Raw genomic sequence first — 10,580 nt, 5'->3', positions numbered from 1 at the left:
TTGTGGCCTGATATTTAGAATAAAATGAGTCTATTTGTACATGAGGGAGCATGTAACAGGTGGTCTGCTATTTCCACCACAAATTGTTTTTTTGTTGTTGTTTTTTATCTTTATTTATTTATTTATTTATTTATTTATTCATTATTATACCTTTATTTAAGCACATAGAGTCCCATTTTGATCGAGCTCTCTTTTCCAAGGGCGACCTGATCAAAGGTCAGCAGCACATACCATGAATGAAAACAGGTTTAAAACACTGGTGATAATGAATTAAAAATAAACAATAATTCAGTAATAAAAGTAAAGTTTGACAGTTGTTAAAGTGCTAATCTAGTTGAGGTCACAGTCATTTAAAAACACAGGGACTGTCCAGCAGACTCTCACTGTCTTGTCTGTAACATGGAAGGAAAAGCCGGAGTAACATGAGTTACGGTCTAATGACGATTATTGAATTATTTCTTATATTACAGGTGAGACTGTGGAGGTTTAAAAGTGTTTTAAAAGCCTCTGTCACAGAACGATTGTCATCCAGGACAAATATCAACAACATCCAGATGTGAACGGCATTAATGTGTACACACCACAGATGTCAAAAGTATTCACATTTATACTCAGGTAGAAGTCCAGATACTAGGGTTTAGACCAGGGGTGTTTTAGTTCAGGGGCCACATTAAGACAAATATGATCTGAAGTGGGCCGGACCAGTGAAAAAAGAACAGAATCATATGTAAAGAATGTCAACTCTGAACTTTTCTCTATATTTTAGAGCGACAAAAGTAAAACAATGCAATGAAAATGTTCACATCTTCCAAGTATCCTTTAAAACAATGTGATTAACATGAAGAAACGGAAATTTCTTACCAAAACTAAGTGCAATTTTAACAATATTATGTCTCAGTTTATCATTTACACGTGTAAATTACAACTTACAGATCACAGTGGATCTACAAATACACAAAACGTTTAATAACAGGCAGAATATTGGTAAACTTGCACTTCAGACATTTCAAAATGTTCATATTTGTTCGGGTTATTCGCGTTTTTGTTAAATGATAGTTTGTTTTAGTGTAAATACAGTAAAATGACATGAAAATGTTTACATTTACAAAGAGAAAAATTTGGATTAGTGAGTATCTATAGTTTATTATAATAGTATTTTATTGATCGGACCCACTCGAGATTAACCCTTTCATGCATCGCGGTCACTACAGTGGACAGTTATTCAAAACTGTTGTATATTCATGGGTTTTGTTGTTTTAGTTCCATATCAGCCAACACAGTGAACGCCTATGCATCATCCCATACACTGTAATTCATACCATTACTGTAACTTTGCTGTTCTTGATAAACCTGATCTGCACTAACATGTTTAAATGTAAATCAGCTGTTAATTGTTAGACTTTTTTTTTTTTGCATATTATCTCCATGAAGTGAGTAATAACTAGCATTAGAATATGTTAAAATGTGAGAAAACATCAGATTAGCAGCATTAAAAATGTTTTTATGTCATTGTTTTCATATCACGTTCTGATATTGGGATTTAAACACGTTTCTTTGCTTCAAAAATATAATGCACGGACACTTTTGGAACTCAGTGAAAAAAAAAAAAAAAGAACTCATGCCCAAGGAGGAATAAAAACACTCAAGAAAAAAAATTTTGACTAAGGTTCTCATAATTCATGCATGAAAGGGTTAAATCGGTCTGTATGTAGGACCTGAACTAAAATGATTCATATCTTCAGTGTAATTTTTACATTTCACAAACTCATCCCAGGGGCCAGACTGGACCCTTTGACAGGCCGGATTTGCCCCCCAGGCCGCATGTTTGACACCTCTGGTTTAGAAAGACTTCTGTAGAAGTTGAAGTATCAGCTCAAGCTTTTTACTCAAGTAAAAGTGTAAAAGTACTGGTTTTAAAACTACTTAAAGTACAGGGCGTCTACAAAATTTGACATCATTTCATCACCTAATAATTTGTATGAAATTTGTTTGCGCTTTTTGCTCAAAAAAGTGTAATCATTTTTATTGCTCTGCTTTCAGGAATAGACATGCTGTTTACTGCCTCATTCTACTGTTAGGATACTGGACAAGACAAGATTAGAAAAAAAAAAAAAGAAAAGACGTTCTGTGTATAGAAGTACGCCAAAACTCAGTCAAATGTGAATGCACGATGTGAATTTGTTAGAAAATTTCATAAACAAGTGCCAACAGGAAAGCAAATTTGGACGTGGCATAAGAAGGTTCAAGAGGAAGGCTGTTTGTGTCAGAAAAAAGGATCTAGACCAGGGGTGTCAAACTCATTTTCTTCCGTGGGCCACATTCAGCCTGATAGAATCTGCAGCGGGCCGGACCGGTAAAATAATAACATGATAGCCAATAAATAATTACAATTCCAAATTATTTTAGTGCAAAAAAATAACATTCAATAATGCCAATATTTACATTTACAAACTATCCAAACAAAAAAGATGTGAAAAACCTGAAAAAAAAAGAAATTTGTTTAGAAAGGTAAGTGCAATTTTATTATCAATATTCTGCCTCCACTTATCATTTCTACATATGCATTACAGATCAGATCTGCAAAGTGTACAAAACATTTAATAACAGGCAGAAAACTGTTAAAATTGCGCTTAATTTTCTTTAGACATTTCAGGTTGTTCATACACTCTCAAAAACAGAGGTACCAGCTTGTACTTAAAAGGGTACAAGTGCTTGTTGCTGGGGGTGTACTTTTTTCAGAGACATTTCTGTACCCTTTGGAAATGGTCCATTTTTGTACCTTAAGTACTTTACATAGAAAGAAAACTCTCGTATAGTTGATAATGCCATGATGTTTAAAGTTTGAACCAGTGGCCTAACTGAGAAAAAAAAAAAAAAAAAACGGCATAGGCAAGCTGCGACATCAAGACATGAAGGTGTGAATGAAAACTGGATCAAACAGAGATTATGGCAATAATCAGAGGTTCTGATAAGATTAAAAAAATTATTAGGCTATTATCATTGAGCTAATTGGGCTATTAAATTAAAACACAAATTATTATTAAATATAATAAAGAGTAATTACAGTATGATATATAATAAATAATGCACTAAGCCTAATGTTTGAACTCTAATTCGTCCTACTGTTCAGTTCTCCTAGCCTACAGCCTGTTCTCATGGTCTACACACATTTTTAATGCTGCAGGGAACCTTATAGTACACATTTGTAATTTCCATAACTTTGGAGCCTTTTTCATAGTCTAAAGGTGCAGTTCTGGCCTCCTAAAGACCAATATTGTACTTTTGAGAGAACATTCTTAAAAAATGTACTTATAGGAACATAAATGTTCTGATCTCGTACCTCTATTTTTGAGAGTGTATGTGTTCAGGTTCTTCACATGTTATTGTTAAAGGATAGTTTATAAATGTAAACATTTTCATAATTTAATGTTTTTTGCACTAAATCAAAGAGAAAAATTGGTGTTGTCATTATTTATTGGTTATTATATTATTTTTGAGTTTGATGCCCTAACTTCCACTTTGCAAATTCATCTTGCGGGCCGGATTGGACCTTTTGGTGGGCCGGTTTTGGCCCCCGGGCCGCATGTTTGACACCTGTGATCTGGACTTACAGCAGTTTCAGAGGAGGCGGTAAACCAAGTTTAGTCAGAGTCCAAAGAAGTCATTTTAAATTACCATCCCCCAGAATTTTTCACTTGAAATTTGTAGAATAAAACATTTGATGTCCAAAATAAATCCTATTAAGTATCATTTATCCTGACCATGTAGTCACTCCGATAAGGACATCTCAAATGATGTTAATTTTATTGGAACACCCTATAGAAAAGTAAATGTAAGGGAAAAAACACCATTAGGACAAAAGCGTAGGCGGTGCCACAGGGGCCTATAGTGCACTACCCCACCTCCACAAAAAACATGTTTCTAAAGGTCATAATGAATATAATGTTATATTAAAATGTTAACCCTTAGTGGTCTGAGCCTATTTTGGCCGTTTTTGAGTACTTTTAATTTTACCTTCATATACTATATAAAGAAATGTTCACTATACCCATGTTTGGTATCTTTTATTTCAGCACTTCATCTATCTCATCTGTCTATTATTTTTTCACTTTAACTGACTATATCAACATAAAACGCCAAAAAGCACACACACAAAAAAATATAAAAGCAGATTTGAAAAATGTCTATAATTTATTGCATAAGTAACACAAATATGCTTCTCAGAGACTTTAAAAGTGAATATTGGTTCCAAATATTAGGTATAGAAAATCAAATTTGTAATAAATTAAAACTATACTCAAATATTTGACATAAAAGCAGATCTTTACAAAGGCATTTTCTCTGGTTTTCTCATGAAAATGTCATGTGATTCAGAAACATTTGGATGCACTAGTCTACCTGTTTCAGTCGCATATATGCCCATTGAAAATGAATGCATTTGAGTCCAATGCATATGTATTAAAGAAGCATATTTGTGTCCTACTGAGCATTAACATGTGTTTATGGAGCAGAAGATATGAGGACTAGTTGAATGTAAGTATTGGAATGGTGTAAAAAGTCAGGTGGGATGGATCGTGTACAAACCAATAGGGTGTCAGAATGGTACATGTTTATACTTCTGATCCAACCACAGTCACATTCACTCTATCTGGATGGCGCCGGAATTAAATAGGAGAGATGAGGCTGTTTTTAAAATGTAAGGAGCAGAAGTAAAAAGTTTGGTAATACTTTACTTGAAGGTCTAGTTTATAATGCATTAAGCGCACATTCGTAAGACATTATAATGCATTTATAATGCATTATAAAAGTCATTACAACAGTTTATGATCATGTAAAACAACTTATACCAAGATTAATACAGTATTATAAGTGTAGGCATAATGTTTTATAAATTCTGCTTTCATAATGTTTTCTACATCCACACCAAAGTGACAAGTGTTTGTAGGAAGAATCTCAAGTCCTGGATTACATAACACATTATCAGTTGTATGATATTATAACACAAGTATGATGACGTATGAGCAGGATCTGCTGGCTCTAAGTAAAGTGTAAATCAAAAATTATACATCAAAGTGTTCTTAATAACTCTTTATTTTGCAAAAACAAAACATTAAAAGAACAGAGAGAGTAAATAGAAGTGCTACATGTTGCTTTATACATAAATAAAAAAATAATGTGGCAGCTCTAAATCTTTGTTAATTCAAACACATACTTTTTTTTTTTTTTTTTTTTTTTTAATAAATATGAATTCCCTAAAATAGATGGGTAGAGGGACCAGTGACAAAACCTAACAAAAGTTCTCCACCTAAAAAAATACATTCCTTCACACTGCTTTGGTGTGGATGTATAAAACATTATGAAAGCTGAATCTATAAAACATTATGTCTACACTTATAATACTTTATTAATCTTGGTATAAGTTGTTTTACATGTTCATAAACTGTTGTAATGACTTTTATAATGCATTATAAATGCATTATAATGTCTTATGAATGTGCGCTTAATGCATTATAAACTAGACCTTCAAGTAACATGTTACCAAAAGTTGTCTGAAAAATAATTACTCCAGTAAAATATAGCTAACCAAAATTTCCACTGAAGTTAAGTAATGAAGTATTTGTTCTTAGTTACTTGAAACCTCTGGAACACACACACATTTACACACAGTCTCTACCATTTTATTATTGTTGTTATTATTATTATTATTATTATTATTATTATTATTATTATTATTATTATTAATAATATTATTAATAATAATAATACATTTTATTTATAGGCACCTGTCAGGACACTCCGTACAAAGTTGTTTAAATATATTCCCACTCATAGGTCTAAATACTTCCATAGGCTGTTCTAACCCGTATGTGAATAGTGCAGTGGACACCTGGTGTAAATACAGACTGTAAAGAAATCCTTGCACATTCATCTCTTTAAATTTAATCTCTTTCCCAAACTGAGCGCCAGGCTGCAAAATGGTTTGCGTAATCGTTTTTTTTTTTTTTTTTCCATAGGTGAATTAATTTTTCTAATCCCAGAGTTGTGATGCAATTCAGAAATGTACCTTTACTATATCAAGTCTCCTAAATAATTAATAATTTGGTAAAGTTACACCCAAGTATTTCCATTTTATGCAACTATTTTATTTCTATTCCTCATTTGTTTATTCATTCAATATCTGAACCCGCTTTATCCTCACTATGGTCACTAGAGTGTAATGGAATATTTCTATTCCATTACTTTTAATTGCCTCAATTACTGTAACTTTTTTCACATTATAAAATGAAATGAACATGAAACTTTTGTGTATTACTGTGACTTGGTTTATAGATACACATACCGTTACATAGATAAATATGCTGTGTTCTTTGTCTTTTTTTTTTTTTTTTTTTTTTTTTTTTTTTTTTACATACATACTGCTTTATATACATACTGTTTTGTTTTTATTTTTTTTATTTTTTTAACATTCACACTGCTTTATATGCATACAGTTTTGTTTTCCTTTTTTTTTTTTTTTTTTACAAACATACTGCTTTATATACATGCTGTTTTCTTTTTCTTTTTTTTCTTTCTTTCTTTTTTTTTTTTTTTACAATCATACAGCTTTATATACCTGCTGTTTTCTTTTTTCTTTTTTTTAAATAAAAATACTGCTTTATATACATACTGTGTTCTTTTTCTTTTTTTTTACATACATGCTGCTTTATATACATACTGTTTTCTTTTTTTTTTTTTTTTTTACAAGCGTGCTGCTTTATATACATACAGTTTTAGGCAGTATATACTGTTAATATCCTTCATAAGTATACATATTGTCACATACCGTTAATTCAGTAAATTTGCATCTATTCATATCTTTCCCATTTTTTCATTCTACTTAGCTCTATTCTTATGTTAATTTGTGAAATTGTAAAACGTATATTCTATTTTCTAATCTCATTTTTGTTTCTGTAATTTTTTATGTGGGTGCTTCTATTAAACTGGTCCTAAAAACAGGACGTGGGGGCTAAAAATTCAAACCAGATGTAGACTAATGTTATGAAGCAAGTTTGGACGCACTTTGGGTCTATTTTAAAAATAAGTATTTACTGAGATAAAAGAGGAATTATTTTTCAGAAAAAATACATTATTATATTTATATTATTTTTATACAAAATTCCGCATGTAACACAGTAAAAAGGACAAGAAAATTACACGCTACAATTTTTTCGAATATCTTTTTATTCTCTCACAGGTACATTTAGGGAATTGAACTACTTATGCAAGGCAGAGTGTTTGACAAAAATGACCACTGTTACAAAATCACTCGCAATGTGTATGCATTTAACTGGGCAGGGTCTGCATGTAATGCTGGTGGACGCAATGGGTTATGCGCGAAACCTTGAATGAGACTGCCGATTCATGAAAAACCTGCATGTCTGGATTAAAAAAAAACACTAGGATCATCAAATTTAACACAGTGTCTTTATTTATAGCGGTATATAAGACCATTTACAGCCATGTTTTCAAGATAAAATGCACTGACACCTAGGTAGTTTTTCCTGTCCTAAATTTGTTCCTATTTTTGGCCCAAATATTTCATTAAAAATTCCTTAATTTTGGGATGGATCAGAGCAAGAGTATAATTTTTTTGCATTTATCTGAGGTCATTGTTAGGTACATCCCAGGGGGAATTATGTGTACATTTACCTTTTATTATTGGGTCTACACACAATGACAATAAAGGCTATTCTATTCTATTCTATTCTATTCTATTCTATTCTATTCTATTCTATTCTTTGATGTCGTCCTGTACCACTGATCGACGCAGTTTATTTAAATGTGACTATACACTGATGATAGATTACTGACAATATTAAAACACTCTTATGTGTGTATCAACAAGTTATTCTAAAAAATAAGTTGGTTACTTTTGATGGTTCACGTCGGGGGTGTCAAACATACGGCCCATGGGCTAGAACTGGCCCGTCCACAGATTCCAATCTGGCCGGTGGGATGAATTTGCAAAGTACAAAATTTACACTGAAGAAATTAACAGTCAAGGGTGTCAAAGTCATTTTCAGCCAGTTTGAGTCAGACCAGTAAAACAATAGTAGAATAACCTATAAATAACGACAACTCTTAATTCCAAACTGGAAGATTTTATCAATATTATACTATGTTATTAAATGTTCCGTACCTCATCTGTAACGCACATGTGTAAATGATAATGATGTAAATAATGTAAAGCGCTTTGGGTGTCTAGAAAGGCGCTATATAAATCAAATCCATTATTATTATTATTATTATTATTATTATTATTATTATCATTATTATTATTATTATTATTATAAGCTGAGGCATAATGTTCAAGGTTCACACACATTTTTCAATGTCAACTTCAAGCACTTTTAAGGGTCATTTTCAAATTTTTACAGCACAGCACCTTATTGCTGGGTTAAAATACATACCCACAGGAATGCATACAGTCAGGATTATTTTTTTCACTTTTAAACACAATGATGTACATCAGGAGTGTCAAACTCATTTTAGTTCAGGGGCCACATTCAGCCAAATATGATCTGAAGTGGGCTGAACCAGTGAAATAATAACATAATAATATATAAATAATGTCAACTCCAAACTTTCCTCTATGTTTTAGAGCAAAAAAGTAAAATTACGTGATGAAAATGTTTACATCTACCAACTATCCTTTAAAAAACAAACTGACATTTCTTAAGAAAACTAAGTGCAATTTTAACAATATTATGTCTCAGTTTATCATTTATACATGTAAACTACAACGTACAGTGGATCAACAAATACAGAAAATATTTAATAACAGACATAATATTGGTAAAATTACACTTCATGAAAAAAGGTAAACGACACGCACATCCAAAATTAGAGGTGTGCAGGATCCCAAAAAGTTAACCATGAAAAAATAAAGGAAGGTCCGCACAACCTGTGAGCTCCCAAACCATTTATTCAGTGACGTTTTGGGTCGAGGCCCTTCATCAAACTGAGGACCTCAGTCTGATGAAGGGCCTCGGTCCGAAACGTCAGTGAATAAATGGTTTGGGAGCTCACAGGTTGTGCGGACCTTCCTTTATTTTTTCAAAATTACACTTCAGACATTTCAAAATGTTCGTATTTGTTCAGATTATTCGTGTTTTTCTGAAATGATAGTTTGTTTTAGTGTAAATACAATAAAATGACTTGAAAACGTTTACATTTACAAAGAGAAAAATTTGGAGTTGTGAGTATTTATGGGTTATTATGATTGTATTTTACTGATCAGACCCACTGGAGATTAAATTGGTCTGTTTGTGGAACCTGAACTAAAATGATTCACATCTTCAGTGTAATTTTTGTATTTCACAAATTCATCCCAGGGGTCAGACTGGACCCTTTGGTGGGCCGGTTTTGGCCCCTGGGCCGCATGTTTGACACCCGTGATGTACAGTGTGTTATGCTATAAACATTTAAAATTATGCTTCATAACAGCAAAAAATGTAGAAGTTAAACAAGAACACAATGTTATTTCTATAAAAAAGGGAAGCCACTTGGCGTTCTTCAGACACATTAAAATGTACCAGGAATTTGACCTCAGAGCACCCGCTAATTTTCTTTTTTGATGTAAAGATTTTATTTTTCAAAATGTATCACGTCTCTGTAAGTAGCTCCAGCTCGCCATCTAACCTGGCTGAGTTCATATGAAAAATAAATCAATTAATTACATCACAGAGTTATAATTGCTGACACTTTCAAGCACTTTCCAGGCCTTGAAAACACAACAGTAGTCGCTTTTCCATTGACCCTCAAATTGCACAAATATAACTTGCACATAAAAATTTACCTACACTGTAAAAAAAAACAAACCTAATTTAACAGAATTTTTACTGTTTATTTTACAGATTTTTTCCTGTATTTTTAAGATACAGGAAAATATCAATGAAATTACAAAAATAGACTGCGATTTCACATGTCAAATGTGAAATAACATGAAAAAACTGTAACTGTGAATAACCAAATAATTTCCATTTTTTAAGATTTTTTTTTCACGGAAAAATAGTTAAAATACATTTGCAAATGTACCGTAATTTCACAAAAATGTATTTTCTATTTATGAGATTAAACTGTTAATTTAAAGTTTAATACTGTAAAAAAATAAATAAATGAAATGAGACAAAATTACTGACAATCAACTGTAACAGAAGTATTTGTTCTGTAAGTTTAACAAGACTTGTCTGTTAATTGACAAATATCTTGTGTAATTACGGGAGGTTTCACAACAAAAATGTTGAATAAATGTATTTTGGTGAATGTATAACATGTATAAGCACTGATAAACTGTCCAAATACAGTTTTTATCAGTGGATTGTACAACTTAGTGTCATTGAAAATTATTTGTATATATATTTATAGGTAATTTAATTGTTTTAATACATGTAAATATTCTTTATTAAACATTAAAAAGTCAAAAAAATATGCAAAATCTCATGTAAAGTTAGGGCAAAAAACTGTATTTTAATTATAGAGAATTACTGTATTTTTATGAGATGGTTATTTTCCATTATTTAACAGTATTTTTTTGGCGC

The 10,580-nt window shown here is 31.6% G+C and overlaps 1 protein-coding gene across 1 annotated transcript in view; it reads right to left on the bottom strand.

Moving 5' to 3' along the window:
• Positions 1-10,580, bottom strand: part of LOC115423169 (scavenger receptor cysteine-rich type 1 protein M160-like) — a 50,628-nt gene that overhangs the window by 38,916 nt on the left and 1,132 nt on the right. The gene's annotated exons all lie outside the window — the stretch shown is intronic.

Source organism: Sphaeramia orbicularis, chromosome 7, assembly GCF_902148855.1.
Source record: "Sphaeramia orbicularis chromosome 7, fSphaOr1.1, whole genome shotgun sequence".
Classification (NCBI taxonomy): domain Eukaryota; kingdom Metazoa; phylum Chordata; class Actinopteri; order Kurtiformes; family Apogonidae; genus Sphaeramia; species Sphaeramia orbicularis.
This window is presented reverse-complemented; position numbering and strand designations above follow the sequence as displayed.